The sequence below is a fragment of the Coregonus clupeaformis genome, chromosome 7 (assembly GCF_020615455.1).
Source record: "Coregonus clupeaformis isolate EN_2021a chromosome 7, ASM2061545v1, whole genome shotgun sequence".
NCBI classification, from domain to species: Eukaryota; Metazoa; Chordata; class Actinopteri; order Salmoniformes; family Salmonidae; genus Coregonus; species Coregonus clupeaformis.
Window position 1 is genome coordinate 6904652 of NC_059198.1, and position 20417 is coordinate 6925068.

At 44.4% G+C, this 20417-nt stretch overlaps 1 long non-coding RNA gene across 1 annotated transcript; it reads left to right on the plus strand.

Annotated features, from left to right (window-relative positions):
* The first annotated feature begins 3842 nt into the window (after positions 1-3842).
* On the plus strand, positions 3843-7299 carry LOC123491191. Its single transcript, XR_006661165.1, has 2 exons — positions 3843-3882; positions 6542-7299. It is a non-coding gene; the product is annotated as an uncharacterized LOC123491191 (long non-coding RNA).
* Positions 7300-20417: the final 13118 nt, after the last annotated feature.

Sequence of the window (20417 nt, forward strand, 5' to 3'; positions counted from 1 at the left end):
ACTTTTAGCAAAAATGTTTATTTTTAATTCACAATCTGTTGAAGCAATGAGAATAGAAAGGTTCAGAACTTTTGTAAAACATCACAGTACAGTTGAAATATATATGGCAAATAGAAATCCTATATGGATGGTGTTAAGAGATAGATGGGAGGTGTTGAATGGAGTTGAAGGATGGGACTAATAACAACTAACAACAAATAATAACAAGATAACTAATCATGTAAGCATACTGTGTCCTTAATAAGTATATAGGTTGTATGTTGGGAGCTTTTGGGAAAGAGCGCAGTTAGAAAGATATGGCATATAGAAGCAAACCGGATGGACATCATGAAAATGATCAGAGAGGTTGAGAGTAGAAGAAGTTCAGGAGCAAAAACAAATAAAATATTATTATTGTAAAATTGACTGTGTCCATAAAATGTAGATAGTAAGTATAAGCTGGAAGTAGAGGCCTAAGCATTGTTGTTCACTAATTTACCCCAAGTAGGGAAAGGATGGCGGGGTTGAAAAGTAATAAAGTATATATATATAAAAGTATATATATAAAAAACATGGGGGATTGGAAGTGATGCAGACAATTACATTGATGGAAGTTATAATCTATCAGCAATATTAAGCTGATCTACCCCCACCCCCCCAAAAAAAAAAAAAAAAAACATGCCACTCGCTACGGTAAAACACGGACAAATAGGGGCCGTAATGAGAAAATATAATATCTGTAATATAAGTAGTACATATTGTTTATATATTTTCCCTGTTTGTAAAAATACATTCTAACAGTGTAAGTTGAGAGTCTCAAATTCGGGAATGGCCGGCAGGGATGTAACTCATTTGGTAGAGCATGGCATTTGCAACGCCAGGGTTGTGGGTTCGATTCCCACAGCATGAAAAATAAAAAATAATTTATGCACTCACTAACTGTAAGTCACTCTGGATAAGAGCGTCTGCTAAATGACGTAAATGTCATAGTCTGTGTCTTGTTTTGACACCCGAGGATGAGGCTGAAGGAGACTAGCATTCCATTGGCATTGAACGGATGGACGGTTCTTTCTCCAGTCTTATTCGCATCAAGGGTGGTCAAGGGTGGTGTGAAATTATTAAACATGTATTTTTTCTCTTCCCTGTTCAAGTCACTATGTTTTCTAGGTGTCGTGGAACATGAGAGGGATTGTTGGAAATTGACTAATTGACTTGAGTATGTTTTAGTAGTGACTAATGTGTTATGGGTTAGATGGAAGGATTAACATGGCTTGGGAACACCTCTTGGAGCCTGTGGCCTGACAGGGGGAAGACTGGGTGAAAGCATGAGGAGGTTTTTTAGGGCCTTCCTTTGTGTGGAACCCAGCAGAAAAGGTATCCAGAAGGCATAGAGTCAGGCGAAGAGAGAGTGGGAATCGTCATGTGATCAAACTTTGGTTTTTCTTTGCATATATAGTTCTGCCAAGTTGTTCTGCGGGAGTTAGTCAAGGGAGGCCCCGCTCTCTCGCTTCCCCAGATGTTTAGTTAATTTCATTCCGATCTCTTTTTCATTATTGTAGCCTTTTCTGTAGCCTGTCAACTATGTGTCTGTCTATCCCTGTTCTCTCCTCTCTGCACAGGCCATACAAACGCTTCACACCGCGTGGCTGCTACCACTCTAATCTGGTGGTCCCTGCGCGCACGACCCACGTGGAGTTCCAGGTCTCCGGCAGCCTCTGGAACTGCCGTTCTGCGGCCAACAAGGCAGAGTTCATCTCAGCCTATGCTACCCTCCAGTCTCTCGACTTCTTGGCGCTGACGGAAACATAGATTACCACAGAAAACATTGCTACTCCTACTGCTCTTTCCTCGTCTGATCATGTGTGCTCGCATACCCCGAGAGCATCTGGTCAGCGCGGCGGTGGCACAGGAATCCTCATCTCTCCCAAGTGGACATTCTCTCTTTTCCCCTTGACCCATCTGTCTATCTCCTCATTTGAATTCCATGCTGTCACAGTCACTAGCCCATTCAAGCATAACATCCTTGTCATTTATCGCCCTCCAGGTTCCCTCGGAGAGTTCATCAATGAGCTTGACGCCTTGATAAGTTCCTTTCCTGAGGATGGCTCACCCCTCACAGTTTTGGGTGACATTAACCTGCCGACGTCTGTCTTCAACTCATTTCTCTCTGCCTCCTTCTTTCCACTCCTTTCCTCTTTTGACCTCACCCTCTCACCATCCCCCCCTACTCACAAGGCAGGCAATACGCTTGACCTCATCTTTACTAGATGCTGTTCTTCTACTGATCTCACTGCAACTCCCCTCCAAGTCTCCGACCACTACTTGTATCCTTTTCTCTCTCGCTCTCCTCCAACACTACTCACTCTGCCCCTACTCAGATGGTAATGCGCCGTTGCAACCTTCACTCTCTCTCTCCCACTACTCTCTCCTCTTCCATCCGATCATCTCTTCCCTCTGCTAAATCCTTCTCCTTCCGGTCTCCTGATTCTGCCTCCTCGACCCTCCTCTCCTCCCTTTCTGCATCTTTTGACTCTCTATGTCCCCTATCCTCCCGGCCGGCTCGGTCCTCCCCTCCTGCTCCGTGGCTTGACGACTAATTGCGAGCTCACAGAACAGGGCTCCGGGCAGCCGAGCGGAAATGGAGGAAAACTAGACTCCCTGCGGACCTGTCATCCTCTCTACTTTTTTTTCCTCTGTTTCTGCTGCTAAAGTCACTTTCTACCACTCTAAATGTGAAGCCTCTGCCTCTAACACTAGGAAGCTCTTTGTCACCTTCTCTTCCCTGCTGATTCCTCCTCCCCCTCCCTCCTCCCTCCTCCCTCTCTGTGGATGACTTCGTCAACCATTTTGAAAAGAAGGTTGACGACATCTGATCCTCATTTATTAAGTCAAATGACACCGCTGGTCCTGCTCACACTGCCCTACCCTATGCTTTGACTTCTTTCTCCCCTCTCTCTCCAGATCAAATCTTGCGACTTGTGATGTCCGCCTGCCCAACAACCTGCCCGCTTGACCCTATCCCCTCCTCTCTTCTCCAGACCATATCCGGAGACCTTCTCCCTTACCTCACCTCGCTCATCAACTTAACCTTGACCGCTGGCTATGTCCCTTCCGTCTTCAAGAGGGCGAGAGTTGCACCCCTCCTCAAAAAAACCTACACTCGATCCCCCCAACTACAGACCAGTATCCCTTCTTTATTTTCTCTCCAAAACTGTTGAGCGTGCCTTCTCTAGCCTACTGTCCTGCTATCTCTCTCAGAATGACCTTCTTGATCCTAACCAGTCATGTTTCAAGACTGGTCATTCAACTGAGACTGCTCTTCTCTGTGTCATGGAGGCTCTCCGCACTGCCAAAGCTAACTCTCTCCTCTGCTCTTATCCTTCTAGACCTATCTGCCTCCTTTGATACTGTGAACCATCAGATCCTCCTCTTCACCCTCTCCGAGTTGGGCATCCCCGGGGCTGCTCACTCATGGATTGCGTCCTACCTGACAGGTCGCTCCTACCAGGTGGCGTGGCGAGAATCTGTCTCTGCACCACGTGCCCTCACCACTGGTGTCCCCCAGGGCTCAGTTCTAGGCCCTCTCCTATTCTCTCTATACAGCAAGTCACTTGCTCTGTCATATCCACCCCATGGGGCGGCGCACAATTGGCACAGCGTCGTCCAGGTTAGGGGAGGGAATGGCCAGCAGGGATGTAGCTCAGTTGGTAGAGCATGGCGTTTGCAACGCCAGGGTTGTGGGTTCGATTCCCACGGGGGGCCAGTATGATTTAAAAAATAAAATAAATAAATAAATAAATAATTATTATATATAAAATAAATAAAAAATAATGTATGCACTCACTAACTGTAAGTCGCTCTGGATAAGAGCGTCTGCTAAATGACTAAAATGTAAATGTAAATGTAAATATCCTCACATGGTCTCTCCTATCATTGCTACGCAGACAACACACAATTCATTTTTTCCTTTCCCCCTTCTGATAACCAGGTGGCGAATCGCATCTCTGCATGTCTAGCAGACATATCAGTGTGGATGTCGGATCACCACCTCAAGCTGAACCTCTGCAAGACGGAGCTGCTCTTCCTCCCGGGGAAGGACTGCCCGCTCCATGATCTCGCATCACGGTTGACAACTCTATTGTGTCCTCCTCCCAGAGTGCAAAGAACCTTGGCGTGACCCTGGACAACACCCTGTCGTTCTCTGCTAACATCAAAGCGGTGATCTGATCCTGCAGGTTCATGCTCTACAACATTCTCAGAGTACGACCCTACCTTACACAGAAAGCGGCACAGGTCTTAATCCAGGCACATGTCATCTCCCGTCTGGATTACTACAACTCGCTGTTGGCTGGGATCCCTGCCTGTGCCATTAAACCCCTGCAACTTATCCAGAACGCTGCAGCCCGTCTGGTGTTCAACCTTCCCAAGTTCTCTCACGTCACCCCGCTCCTCCGCACACTCCACTGGCTTCCAGTTGAAGCTCGCATCTACTACAAAACCATGGTGCTTGCCTACGGAGCTGTGAGGGGAAAGGCACCTCCTTACCTCCAGGCTCTGATGAGACCCTACACCCAAACGAGGGCAGTACGTTCATCCACCTCTGGCCTGCTAGCCCCCCTACCTCTACGGAAGCACAGTTCCCGCTCAGCCCAGTCAAAGCTTTTCGCTGCTCTGGCACCCCAATGGTGGAACAAGCTCCCCCACGACGCCAGGACAGCAGAGTCACTGACCACCTCCCGGAGACAGTTGAAACCCTACCTCTTTAAGGAATACCTGGGATAGTATAACAGTAATCCTTCTACCCCCCCTTTACTACCACTGTATTTTGTCTTAACTAACACCTGACTTATTTCACCTGCTAGCACTGACTTGTTTAAAGAAATGTACTTATTGTGATCGAGATGTAGTTGTCCCTGATTGCACTGACTTTGCTCACAGCTGCTTGTTTGAAGAAGTGTTCTTACTGTGATCAAGATGTGGTTGTCCCACTGGCTATCCTAAGTTGAATGCACCAATTTGTAAGTCGCTCTGGATAAGAGCGTCTGCTTAATGACTTAAATGTAAATGTAAATAATTATGCATAGCTTAACACATTATTAAGACTTCTTATGTTTTGTGTTTCTTTTTGCTTTTCAAGTCTTGTGCTATCACTCTCATAGGAACCAGAAGGAGGAAATGGAGAAAGTCAAAAGCTCCAGCTGAAATGGAGGTCAAAAGCTCCAGCTGAAATGTCATTCTCAGTTGTCCGACGAGAGATGGAAATAAACGTGTGCATAGTGTGATAATAGACAAGTTTTTGAGCCATTTCCGCTCTACTTCCTGAACTCCTCCCGTCGATGCAATCCAGTTCCGTTCTGCCGGGCTGGGTTTGTTTTGCTAGCTAGCTCCGTTGTGCCGACAAAGCACTGATATCGCAGTGACAAAGAGGATATAAAAATTACAATTACAACATGAAGAAAAGTGGTTCGGGAACGACGTGTGCGGTAGTTGGTTGCAAAAACTCGAGAAAGCACCTGAACGAGTGGTTAGATAGAGAGTGCTATGACCACAAACCAGCTACAAAGAGGCAATGTCCATGCGCTCCATTGTTTACATTTTTTCGCAAGCCTGACACCGACTCGGAATCAAGGACCTGGCTGAAGGCATTGCATCTAAAGAAACCACCCCTCAACGTTTTTGTTTGTTCCTATCACTTTGTTGACCAAAAACCTACCAAGGATAATCCTTTCCCAGAGTTGTGGTTGGAATACAATCGCCCTCCCCAGCCAAATAGGCGTCAACTCACCCAGCGGACCACTGCCTCCTCCCAGATAAAGAAACGCAGACTTGAATCTGAGGGTAAGTTCAGCAACTTTAGCTATGAAGCTGACAATACGGTTAATTATGAAGAAGTTGTCATACATTAACATTGCTACCGGTATTTTGCTAAGGCAGTTGATTGTTTTGGAGATGGGACAAACAATGCCCACGATAGCTACATCATTAATTGTGTGTGTGTGTGTGTGTGTGTGTGTGTGTGTGCCTGCCTGCCTGCGTGTGCCTTAGTCTACATCATAAATACAATGCAAGGTGGCAGGCTGTTGTGATGATGATTGTGTGTGTGCGTGTGAGTGCAATGTTGTAGTACACATTTTTCCATTGTGATGTTTGTAGTGAGAGGACTCTATGCCTGCATTAATTTTGCTCCATCTATGTTTTCTCTTCCCCTTTTTAGATGCTCCAGAAACCTGTCAGCCTGTCTGTGAGGCCGAGCCTGCTACACCAAAATTTCGAGATGCCCAGACCCAATGGGAGGATCCGTCACATATTGATCACATTTACTGTTCAACACAGTCTGTTAAAGTAGACAAGGCCACACAGTGCGAGGCAGAAATGGGTCCTACTGTGACCAGCACCACGGTCATTGATGATGCTAGGTCCCGGCTGCATACAGGAGTGCTTATGGTTCAATTCTTCACCCTGGTGACGGTGTTGTTGCCTTTCAGTAAGCCATCAATTACCGTTCCTGTTGTTGACCAAATACTTATGACGTTGATGAAACTAAAACTAAACCTAATTTTAGGAGATATTGCTCACCGCTTCAATGTGTCTACATCCATGGCAAGCATTGTGATTAGTCACTGGATTGACGTGATGGGTGAACAGTTCAAAGTCCTGATCCCCTGGCTTCCAAGAGAGACCATTCGTGCCACCATGCCCTTGTCGTTTCAGAGGAACTACCCTCGAACCACCTGCATCATTGACTGTGCCGAAAGTGCCATGCAGAGAGCCACAAACCACGACTCAAGGAGTGACACTTTCAGCCAGTATAAATCACGCAACACTGTGAAATATCTCGTCGCTGTGGCCCCTAATGGGCTAATCATGTTTATATCTGATGCCTATGTGGCAGAAGCAGCGATAAGTTTATCACCATGGACAGTGGGTTCCTAGACTATCTGAGGGCTGGTGATGAGGTCATGGCGGACCGTGGGTTCACCATTCGAGACTTGCTTGATGAGAGAAGGGTCAGTTTGAACATCCCTGCTTTCACCTACAGGCGCAATCAGTTGACCAATGAGGAGACGACACACACCAGGCGAGTAGCCAATGTCCGCATACATGTGGAAAGAGCAATCCAGAGACTGAAGGTGTTTAAGATTTTATCCCAGAATGTTCCCATCAGCATGGCACCGAAACTGGACAACATCTTAACCATCTGTGCTGGCCTAGTTAACCTGAAGAGTCCACTGATCAGTGAGGTTTAGAATCTTGCCCTGTGTCCCTGTCTACCAACACCCAGCCATGTTGTTCATTAAATACAGATAAACACAACAAATACTGCGTGCATTGTATTTTTTCATATTATATATGAATATTTTCATAGTGATGTAATTGTGTGGGCTGCTTTTGTATTTTACTTTTTAATACCTGTTAAGATTAAACACGCAATCTTTCTTGTTGAAGCCATTTGTTTAGTTTCCTCAAAACAATTAATTAATCCAGTGTTATTTATGTACAGTATGAGCTTACTATGAATTATGAACTGTGTTAAAATAAATTGTAGCACTCTAAGGATTGAAATTACATCAAACTTTATTTTCACTCAAACAGTAGGCACACTGATATATTGCACAGCATAAAGAGATCATGTAAACAATGGACATCTGTTGGCTCCTGTGGGCATGACCTAAATAAGGCAGTTTATTTTGGTTTTAAAATGCTGAGATATTTACTGCAGAACTGTAACCTTCCCTCAACAAAATCATCAACAATTTTCGGGAGCATGTGGACAAAGTAGAATGTGCGCAGCCTTATGATATGCCCCTGGACAAAGCCTTGGTCGTAGGGTACTTCGATTTCTAGGTGCTCAGTTTTGTTCCAGATCACCAACTTGGAGTGCTGAAGCCCTGTGAAGTGCATCCCAATTTGTACCTGCATGTAGTAGCCTTTTGGACCATTGCAGGCAATATGGTAATCTACCCTATCTCCGTTTGCCACAGTTGTGATTTCGCAGTTCTTTGTTGCCAAAAATTCTGCAAGTGACTTGTTTCCCATCACAGGTGATTTGATCTCCAACAGAATGTCGTTGTTTATCACTCCATCGGGAGATGCTGCAAGCCACGGTTCCTTTTCGCACACCACTAAGCCTTTGGTTTCAATGCTGTTGCCCAGAGTTTCCAAATAGTCCCTTGCAAGTTCCTCCCCCTCCGCTCCTTGACGGGTTGCGGCATAGTAGTAGAACCGTGTTCCCAAGCTAGCGTCGACATCGCTGTGTTTACACCGGCAGACGTTGTGCCAACAACTTCCGGCGGAAATTTAATTCATTTGTGTAGAGTTATGGCGCCACCCGGGATACAGCGCGTAAACTTGTCTATAGAACAGAGGCCATAAGTCTGAACTGCGAATGTTAATAATGTTTTAAAAGTAATTTCCAAGTTTATATAATGTTGAACAGTATGGAGTTATTGTTCAAAACCTCCTGGGTTCTGACTTCTAAACTGGAAATATGAATATCCTTATTCATGTTACAGCGGGAGAGAGGGGAATGCAGAACGTTTACATTCTGTCAGAACATGTTATTGTTAGACATCAGGTAACCTATGGATACGAGAAGGGCCACAGTCTGGTTTCAGTTGTTGAATTGTAATTTGAAATACTTGCTACACCAGAAGTGAATGGTTATATGTAGCAGGAATGTATATGGTGGGGTCAGATAAGGGTGGATAGCTGTGGATTGGTGTGGAATGGGGACCAAGGTCAGGTTAGGTCACATGAAGGGGAAGGAACAGTTTATTACCCACGTCACTTAACTTCCTGCCTAGCAACAAAGATGTAATGTGTAGAGAAAAGGAGGAGACTCCACCTAAAGTGGGGTATATACTGTATACTTGTGCTGGTGGGAACATGTCTTTGTCTTGTAGCTGTTTGACCCATTGGGTGAATAAACTTGGTTTGAGCTTTTCTTAGTATTTAGAATCTAACAGTGTCTTATCAAATCAAATCAAAATGCTATGTTATTGATCACATACAAGTGTTTAGCAGATGTTATTGCAGGTGTAGCGAAATGCTTGTGCTTCTAGCTCTGACAGTGCAGTAATATCTAACATGGGCTCCCGAGTGGCGCAGCGGTCTAAGGCACTGCATCTCAGTGCTTGAGGCGTCACTACAGACCCCTTCGTTCGATTCCAGGCTGTATCACAACCGGCCGTGATTGGGAGTCCCATATGGCGGCACACAATTGGCCCAGCGTCGTCCGGGTTTGGCCGGTGTAGGCCGTCATTGTAAATATGAATTTGTTCTTAACTGACTTGCCTAGTTAAATAAAGGTTATATAAAATGTAATATCTAACAATTTCACAACATATATCCAATACACACAAATCTAAGTAAGGAATGAATTAAGAATATATACGTATATGGATGAGCGATGTTAGAGCGGCATGGACTAAGATACAGTAGAATAGTATAGAATACAGTACATACATTTGAGATGAGTAATGCAAGATATGTAAACATTATTAAAGTGGCTAGTGTTCCATTTCTTAAAGTGGCCAGTTATTTATAGTCTGTGTCTATAGGCAGCAGCCTCTAATGTGCTAGTGATTGCTGTTTAACAGTCTGATGGCCTTGAGATAGCACATCCCTCTGAGTCCTGGAGAGCAGAGAAGAGCAGCCCCCACCAGTTCAGCTTCGACAAATAACGTTACCTCATGTTTCAGCATGATAATGCACAGCCCCGTGTCGCAAGGATCTTTACACAATTATTTGAAGCTGAAAATGTCCCAGTTCTTCCATGGCCTGCATACTCACCAGACATGCCACCCATTGAGTATATATGGGATGCTCTGGATGGACGTGTACGACAGTGTGTTCCACTTCTTCGCACAGCCATTGAAAAGGAGTTGGACAACATTCCAAAGCCCACAATCAACAGCCTGTTCAACTCTATGTGAAGGAGATGTGTCGTGCTGCATGAGGCAAATGGTGGTCACACCAGATACTGACTGTTTTTCTGATCCAAGCCCCTACTTTGTTTTAAAGTATATGTGACCAACAGATGCATATCTGTATTCCCAGTCATGTGAATTCTTCCTAATGCATTTCTTTCAATTGACTGATTTCCTTATATGAAATGTAACTCTTTGAAAAAGTTTCATTTTGCGTTTATATTTTTGTTCAGTGTAGTAGTCCAATCTCTCAAACTCCCAGTCAGCTCAGGGTAGATTCAACATCTCCAGAGACAACTCCAGCAGTAAGCTGTACCTACAGATGAACAGCCTGAAGAGTGAGGACATAGCAGTGTATTACTGTGCTAGAGAGTCATTTTGGTAAAACTAATGTAAAAAAAACACTTCAGCACAGACAACCTCATTTTAAAAATGCTTTAATAGCAAAATGTTCACTGAAATACATTTGTTTTTAAAAGAATACCCACTGTGCACACACTGGTTGAAACAACATTGAAATGACGATGAACCACCGTGGAATAGACGTTGAATCGACGTCTGTGCTAGTGGAGTCTCCTCAGAGGAGGAAGGGGAGGATGATTCTCCTCATTGAATTTTAAAAAAATAATAGTGAAACATTAAAACAGTTATCCTTTTTAGATAACACTATACTAAATATAATCACGTCACCAAATAATTGATTAAAACAGACTGTTTTGCAATGGTCTACACTAGCCTCAGCAATGGTGTAGCCGGAGAACAGCTAGCTTCTGTCCTCCCCTGTGTACATTGACTTCAATACAAAGCCTATATTTATTTTTAAGAAATTCACTGAGGAGTATGGTCCTCCCCTTCCTCCTCTGAGGAGCCTCCACTGATGAAAACAATTTGCATTTGATTTGATGGTGAGATGCATAAAGAAATCAGACAATGTAATTATATTATAGACCTTGACAACAGTTGTATTAATTATATTATTTTCAGCCATTCACTTACATTTTAGCAGACACTCTTATCCAGAGCGACTAGGGTTAAGTGCCTTGCTCAAGGGCACATGAACAGACTTTTCACCTAGTCAGCTTGGGGATTCGAACCAGCAACCATTGGCCCAAATCTCTTTTTGTTTTTGTTGTTACCCCAATTGGTAGTTACAGTCACTGCTACAGCTCCTGTATGGACTCGGGAGAGGCGAATGTCGAGAGCTATGCGTCCTCCGAAACACGACCCTGCAAAGCCGCACTGCTCGCTTAACCCGGAAGCCAGCCACACCAATGTGTCGGAGGAAACATGGTACAACTGGCGATCGAAGTCAGCGTGTAAGCGGCCGGCACACCACAAGGAGTCGCTAGAGCGCGATGGGATAAGGACACCCCGGCCGGCCAAACCCTCCCCTAACCCGGACGACGCTGGGCCAATTGTGCGCCGCCTCATGGGTCTCCCAGTCACGGCCCACTGCGACACAGCCTGGGATTGAACCCGGGTCTGCGATGGTGTGCCTTAGACCGCTGCGCCACTTGGGCGCTAGGCTACTCATCACACACATTTTTTTTGACAGACCATATTCATGGTTTGTGTTGGTAATAAATATAACACACTTTTTAAGAATTGCATTGAACAGTGAGTCCTTATCTAAAATAGCAAATTGCTCTAAGTTGTTTCTCATTGCTGTCCTGGGCACCTCCCCTTAAATACTTTAGTATGTCTTGATTATAACTGTTTATAGGGGAGAGAGTTTAAGAATGTGTTTTTATCAGGCGTATCTATCAAAATGAGTGTTGGGCACACTAATTAAAAACTACCCAAGCATGACTTCTAACCCAGGATGCACCTGTACTCAGAGTATAGTATGACGAACGTATAATTGTAAAAGTGCAGTAACACAAAAAAAACAACACACAACAGTTATGTATTGCAGATGTCGGAGAAAATAACTTATCCACCGGGTACATACTGGTTACATCAACATTGTTTCAATTTAATTTGTCAATGTATTGTAATGTGGAATCTGCAGTTGAAGTCGGAAGTTTACATATACCTTAGCCAAAATACATTTAAACTCAGTTTTTCACAATTCCTGACATTTAATCCTAGTAAAAATTCCCTGTCTTAGTTCAGTTAGGATCACCACTTTATTTTAAGAATGTGAAATGTCAGAATAATAGCAAAGAGAATGATTTCTTTCAGCTTTTATTTCTTTCATCACATTCCCAGTGGGTCAGAAGTTTACACACACTCAATTAGTATTTTGTAGCATTGCCTTTAAATTGTTTAACTTGGGTTAAACGTTTCGGGTAACCTTCCACAAGCTTCCCACAATGAGTTGGGTGGATTTTGGCCCATTCCTCCTGACAGAGCTGGTGTAACTGAGTCAGGTTTGTAGACCTCCTTGCTCACACACGCTTTTTCAGTTCTGCCCACAAATGTTCTATAGTATTGAGGTCAGGGCTTTGTGATGGCCACTCCAATAACTTGACTTTGTTGTCCTTAAGCCATTTTGGCACAACTTTGGAAGTATGCTTGGGGTCATTGTCCATTTGGAAGACCCATTTGCGACCAAGCTTTAACTTCCTGACTGATGTCTTGAGATGTTGCTTCAATATATCCACATAATTTTCCTTCCTCATGATGCCATCTATTTTGTGAAGTGCACAAGACCCTCCTGCAGCAAAGCACCCCAACAGCATGATGCTGCCAACCCCGTGCTTCACGGTTGGGATGGTGTTCTTCGGCTTGCAAGCTACCCCCTTTTCCCTCCAAACATAATGATGGTCGTTATGGCCAAACAGTTCTATTTTTGTTTCATCAGACCAGAGGACATTCCTCCAAAAAGTACGATCTTTGTCCCCATGTGCAGTTGCAAACCGTAGTCTGGCTTTTTTATGCCCGTTTTGGAGCAGTGGCTTCTTCCTTGCTGAGCTTCCTTTCAGATTATGTTGATATAGGACTCATTTTACTGTGGATATAGATACTTTTGTACCTGTTGCCTCCAGCATCTTCACAATGTCCTTTGCTGTTGTTCTGGGATTGATTTGCACTTTTCACACCAAAGTACGTTCATCTCTAGGAGACAGAACTCATCTCCTTCCTGAGTGGTATGATGGCTGCGTGGTCTCATGGTGTTTATAGTTGCGTACTATTGTTTGTACAGCTGAATGTGGTATCTTCAGGCGTTTGGAAATTGCTCCCAAGTATGTACCAGACTTGTGGAGGTCTACCATTTTTTTCTGAGGTCTTGGCTGATTTCTTTTGATTTTCCCATGATGTCAAGCAAAGAAGCACTGAGTTTGAAGGTAGGCCTTGAAATACATCCACAGGTACACCTCCAATTGACTCAAATGATGTCAATTAGCCTATTAGAAGCTTCTAAAGCCATGACATAATTTCCTGGAATTTTCCAAGCTGTTTAAAGGCACAGTCAACTTAGTATCTGTAAACTTCTGACCCACTGGAATTGTCATACAGTGAAATATAAGTGAATTAATCTGCCTGTAAACAATTGTTGGAAAAATTACTTGTGTCATGCACAAAGTAGATGTCCTAACCGACATGCCAAAACTATAGTTTGTTAACAAGACATTTGTGGAGTGGTTGAAAAATAAGTTTTAATGACTCCAACCTAAGTGTATGTAAACTTCCGACTTCAACTGTATGTGGAAAATACATTGGAAGTTGAAATTTCAACCACAGGATTATGTCATCATGGTAACCACATTTTTGTTTAAAATTTGTTCAATTTGTACCTTTAAAACAAGGTCAGATTTTCAGCACTGAGCAGCACTTCCTACTGGAGAATTGAATTGCATACTTCAAGACATGGCATATGAGGGTGCAGTGAGACACCCGATGGGTTGGACAATACTTTTCTCATCAATCATCTTTAAAAAAAAGAAAAAAAGAAAAAAACTGGAAATCAACCAATCGTCTGTCGTTCATGCAATTGAAAGGTCAAATTATTTACTATCAAAAAATTTAAAGATCGTGGACGACAGAGAGAAACAAAATTGTGCAGTTTGAGGCCATGTGGCAGAGATAGGGGTGATGGCTAGTGGGTCTGAGCAGGTGTGATGTCGTGGATGTTATATATATATATATATATATATATATATATATATATTGTGACGTCACGAGAGGCTACACAGCTTTCAGCGGGATTGCTCAAGTAGTGCAAGGAGACCAGGTTCAACCAAAACAAGGATTTTATTAAAGGTCTTGGGAAACTAACGAAAGTATAACACAATACTGTTCTCTGGGGGCTCTTAAGGGTTAACAGTTCAGGGATGTCTCTTCCACATCCAAAATCATAACTCTCCCTCGCTCAAATAACTTTTCCCCAGTCTTACTGTATTCCACGTTGCAGCTAGTGGCCAACCCAGCAAAACGTCCTTCCAAATGTCCCACACGTATTTCCACAGGTGCATATATCCAAAGGTGAGTATTTCCCAAAGGTAAGTATCTCCAAATCCTTATATTCCTCATGGAAGTGGACGGGCAGCACTCTTGTCCTCCAGAGAGCCCAGGTTGGAGACTGTGTCTCTTCACTTCCCAAACCTTCAGCTCATCAGCTCCTCATTTGTTTCAGCTGCGTGGGAAGATTGGCCATAGAGGGGGTGGAGTTCCCGACCATACCAGCAGATGGAGCCATAGCTGTCTGGGTTTGCAGCCACCTCAGGGGGATGTAACGTCCCTCCAGGACACAGCCTCTCGTGACATCACACATCCCCTCCTCGGGACCGACGTCCTCGTCGGGGTAAAGGCAGCGAAGAAGGCATCACGCCGGGAGAGGGCGTCCGCATTGCCGTGGTGCTTGCCAGCCTGCTCTCTCTTCAACTCCTCCACCTCTAGGACCAGGGACTCAGCCTCCTGTTGTCTCTCCTTGAGTTTCTTACTGAACGCATCAGCCTTGGTTTTAGCAGAGTTTAGCTTCTGTTGAGCAGCTTTCAGTTCCTTCTCTCTCTCTGCCTCCGCATTCTTCATCTTGTTCTCCAACACCTTGTACTTCTCCTCTGCCTTCTTCTGGACCTCCTTACTACTGCGCAGGGTCTCCTCACACTCCTCGATGGTCCTGCGCAGCCTCTCCAGCTCCTCCTGTTGCTTATGGAAGGAGCTCTGTTGGAGTTTAGCCTGGAGGATATCTAACTCTTCTGTCTTCATGTCTAACTGTTGCTTTAACAAACGATACCTCTCAGCGGTCCCCTTCAGACCAGACAGTTCTTTGTCCAGATTCTGTAGCTCCGTCTCTGTGTCGGTCTGGGCACCTGCCATCCCTATCAGAGCCCGGGCGGGAGTGAGTAATTCGGAGGATTGCACCGGAGCCTTCCCAGGATGAGTTTTGCCTCTCCGTTTCCGAGGTACTCGGGTTATCCTCTCCTGAGACTCTCTCCAGAGTGGGTAAAAGGCTGGGCAGTCTCGTCCAATTAGGACAGGGACGGGGAGGGAATCAACCACCCCCGCCGTCGTGTGTATGGTTCCCCGTGTGCTGGTCATTGTAAGTTCAGTAATGGGGTATTCTCTGGTGTCCCCATGGACACAGGAAACTGGGAGGACTTTCCCCGGGGTCAGACACGTTGGGCCCACCAAATCCTTACGCACCAGGGTGGCCCGGCTACCAGAATCCAGTAAGGCCTCCACATCATGGTGATTCACAGTTACCGGGCAGGTGGGGGGGGTCGATCTGGGCCGCCATCTACGACTCCCAAGAGCGAGGCAAAACGGTGTGTGGGTGCTGAGCTGGAGGACTCCGCAGTGGGCATAGGTTCCTCGGCTGGTTTCCCACACTGCCAGGAGATATGTCCCATCTCCCCACACCGGTAACACTGTCGAAGTTTCCCCCTCCTGGTGTACTCTTCTTGGACCCGCCTGGTTTCTGGCTCCCCCTGGAGCCGGGATAAGTCCTGACGTGGCTGGGTTCGAGACCTTGGGGGTCCTTTGGACGGGTTCTTCCCATTTGTGGTGGGGCCGCACTCCTGGGGTCTTTTTCGGGAAGCATTCAGCATCTCCGCTGTGGCCTGGTACTTTTCCACAGCTTCCACGGTCAGATCAGCCGTGGTCAAGGCCTGTTGACTGATGAACCGTTTTGCCTCATAAGGCAGGGGCGCGTAGGTAACGATCCACCACAACGGCCTCCACCACCGCCGCTGCTGTATTCCTCTGCGGATCCAGCCATTTCCTTGCGATTCGGACAAGTTCATGCATCTGCGCCCGAGGAGGTTGGTCTGGTTGGAAGGTCCAACTGTGAAAGCGCTGGGCCATACCAAACTTTGTGAGTCCATATCTGCTGAGGATCTCAGACTTCAGGGCATCATAGTCAGTAACCTGGTCAGGGCCCAGGTCCCGGACAGCATTCAGCGATTCCCCGGTTAGAAAGGGGGCTAACAGACCAACCCACTGTTGCTTGGGCCAGGCTTCCCTAGTGGCCGTGGCCTCAAATGCATGCAGGTATGCCTCAATGTCATCGGTAGCTCCCATCTTAGATATAAAGTCACTTGCCTTTATTGGGCGGGTATTTTGGACCACCCTCTGTCTCTGCAACTGCAATTCCTCTGCCTTCAGAAGGTTGGCTTTCTTTTGCTCCTCCAAGAGAGCCACGTTTGCTTGCATCTGGGCTTGCTGGCCAGCAACAAGGGCTTTCAATATGTCCTCCATTTCAGTCGGGCGGGGAGCCTACGGCCAACTTGGAAAACTGGGTGATCAAACCTTCGGTATCCTCCTCTGACATGCACTATTAACGCTTGAGCGTGCCCGTATTCTCCACCATCTGTGACGTCACGAGAGGCTACACAGCTTTCAGCGGGATTGCTCAAGTAGTGCAAGGAGACCAGGTTCAACCAAAACAAGGATTTTATTAAAGGTCTTGGGAAACTAACGAAAGTATAACACAATACTGTTCTCTGGGGGCTCTTAAGGGTTAACAGTTCAGGGATGTCTCTTCCACATCCAAAATCATAACTCTCCCTCGCTCAAATAACTTTTCCCCAGTCTTACTGTATTCCACGTTGCAGCTAGTGGCCAACCCAGCAAAACGTCCTTCCAAATGTCCCACACGTATTTCCACAGGTGCATATATCCAAAGGTGAGTATTTCCCAAAGGTAAGTATCTCCAAATCCTTATATTCCTCATGGAAGTGGACGGGCAGCACTCTTGTCCTCCAGAGAGCCCAGGTTGGAGACTGTGTCTCTTCACTTCCCAAACCTTCAGCTCATCAGCTCCTCATTTGTTTCAGCTGCGTGGGAAGATTGGCCATAGAGGGGTGGAGTTCCCGACCATACCAGCAGATGGAGCCATAGCTGTCTGGGTTTGCAGCCACCTCAGGGGGATGTAACGTCCCTCCAGGACACAGCCTCTCGTGACATCACACATATATATATATATATATATATATATATATATCTTATTAAAAAATTCATAAAATGTGACCATACTTTACCATTGATGCTATTTAGACCTATATAACACCTGCAAAGTCAACAGCAATTGTTTGAATTCAACCCATAATTCAACTCAAAATAGACAATACAATAGGCCTAGAGATTCAAGCTCTGGTTGATTTCAAATGTAATGATATTTAATGATATTGAATTGAGTTTGAAAGTCAACACAACCAAATATCAACATTTGAAGGATATGTCTCTTCTGCTTGGATAGTTCCATCTTTGACACTGACAGTCTGGCTTTAAATCCAGTTAGTCGACAAATAAAAAATTGATTTTTTAAAAATATTATTATTATTTTATTTAACCTTTATTTACCCAGGTAAGCCAGTTGAGAACACGTTCTCATTTACAACTGCGACCTGGCCAAGATAAAGCAAAGCAGTGCGATAAAAACAACAACACAGAGTTACATATGGGGTAAAACAAAACATAGTCAAAAATACAACAGAAAATATATATACAGTGTGTGCGAATGTAGTAAGTTATGGAGGTAAGGCAATAAATAGTTACAATTAGTATTAACACTGGAATGATAGATGTGCAAGAGATGACGTGCAAATAGAGATAGTGGGGTGCAAATGAGCAAAATAAATAACAATATGGGGATGAGGTAATTGGGTGGGCTAATTTCAGATGGGCTGTGAACAGGTGCAGTGATAGGTAAGGTGCTCTGACAACTGATGCTTAAAGTTAGTGAGGGAGATAAGAGTCTCCAGCTTCAGAGATTTTTGCAATTCATTCCAGTCATTGGCAGCAGAGAACTGGAAGGAATGGCGGCCAAAGGAGGTGTTGGCTTTGGGGATGACCAGTGAGATATATTAGATATACCTGCTGGAGCGCATACTACAGGTGGGTGTTGCTATGGTGACCAATGAGCTAAGATAAGGCGGGGATTTGCCTAGCAGTGATTTATAGATGGCCTGGAGCCAGTGGGTTTGGCGACGAATATGTAGTGAGGACCAGCCAACAAAAGCGTACAGGTCACAGTGGTGGGTAGTATATGGGGCTTTGAAGACAAAACGGATGGCAGTGTGATAGACTACATCCAATTTGCTGAGTAGAGTGTTGGAGGCTATTTTGTAAATGACATCGCCGAAGTCAAGGATCGGTAAGATAGTCAGTTTTACGAGGGCATGTTTGGCAGCATGAGTGAAGGAGGCTTTTTGCGAAATAGGAAGCCGATTCTAGAACTAACTTTGGATTGGAGATTCTTAATGTGAGTCTGGAAGGAGAGTTTACAGTCTAACCAGACACCTAGGTATTTGTAGTTGTCCACATATTCTAGGTCAGACCCGTCGAGAGTAGTGATTCTAGTCGGGTGGGCGGGTGCCAGCAGTGTTCGATTGAAGAGCATGCATTTTGTTTTACTAGTGTTTAAGAGCAGTTGGAGGCTACTGAAGGAGTGTTGTATGGCATTGAAGCTCGTTTGGAGGTTTATTAACACAGTGTCCAATGAAGGGCCAGATGTATACAAAATGGTGTCGTCTGCGTAGAGGTGGATCTGAGAGTAACCAGCAGCAAGAGCGACATCATTGATATACACAGAGAAAAGAGTCGGCCCAAGAATTGAACCCTGTGGCACCCCCATAGAGACTGCCATAGGTCCAGACAACAGGCCCTCCGATTTGACACATTGAACTCTATATGCTGGATTCACGTCTCTATCTCAGCCAAAATTCTAAATTAAAGAATGGGATTAAGCCAGTGGCTCAGATGGAACTATCAAAGCAGTAGATACATACATCTCCTTTAAACGTTGATATTTGGTTACATTGTCAACCAAACACAATTCAATATTTATTTTGTAATATAATAAATAGCCTAAAGTTAATCTTACACACTAGCGTAACATTCATCATTAAAATGAGTAACATATCCATGACCACATTTTGAGGTTACTGTAACTACAGATTTCTTCTTATGTAGTCATAGAAAGCGTGCATGTTCAAGATAGCATGCATAGGTCATCGCAGGTCTGTGGAGATCTTCACAATTGCTGTAATAACCTGTGCAAAATCTCCAACAGCATTGATCACTTGCACCATGTATTATTAATGTGATCTCAACTGTAACCCAGGCCATTTGGTTCTGCTATTAGATTAAGCACAGCAATATCACATTAATCTTTTGTATAAAAAAACAAAATATCTGACATTGTATTCCCATTTGAACTTTGCTTTGCTTTTAAATGGTTGAATGCACAGTGGTATCCATTTGGGTGACAACCAAACCAAAACTCAGACATTGTTTTTCCATTGGAATTTGGTTGTGCTTTTAGATGGTTGAAAGCATAATGATAACACATTGGAAATTCAACTAACTTTTGGCTGTCTTTTTGAGTGGGTTGTAATCTCATTGATCAACGTCTCAACCAAATATTACCCAATTATCCACGTTGAAACGACGTAGTGTGCCCATTGGGTAGCCATCTAAGACAAGTAGTTTGGTGACAGTTGCTGACCACGTGACGTTGAAACAATGGGAACACATTTCAGGGTACAGTACATCAGGATGTGAATTGTATTTTTTTTGTTATCTTGTTTTATGTTTTCAATAAAAAAAAATATTTTCTGACCATTGAACAGATAGAGAGAGAGAGGATGACAGTGATAAAAGATAGAGGTTGTGTCAAAGGGCAGTAGGCGGATTCAAAACTATGCTGACAACATGTGACTAGATACTGCCATTTCTTTCAGGCGCCACTTGTATGAATGTGTTTGTGATATTGTTGTGATAAAAATCCAAATGTAATATGATTTAATATAAATGATTTAATGACTCTTCTTCATGTTCCTTGTTGAAAACAACACACACAAAAACAATGACTTTACTGTCTGAACAATACAGAAAATGTTTGCTGATTGACAGTGATCACTGATGTCTGGCTTTGTCTTAGAATTTAATGATTTCCTTGGAACCTCTTTTATATGCATGTGATATGCTACCACCCAACCACGGTTGTCATGCAAATTCTGTCTCCCAAGTCTGTGTACTTATATGATGTTTCCTCCCATAAGTGAATTGTCTTCCATCCTGAAAAGATGACAGGCAAACTACACCTCCTCCTGGTCTTGCTGG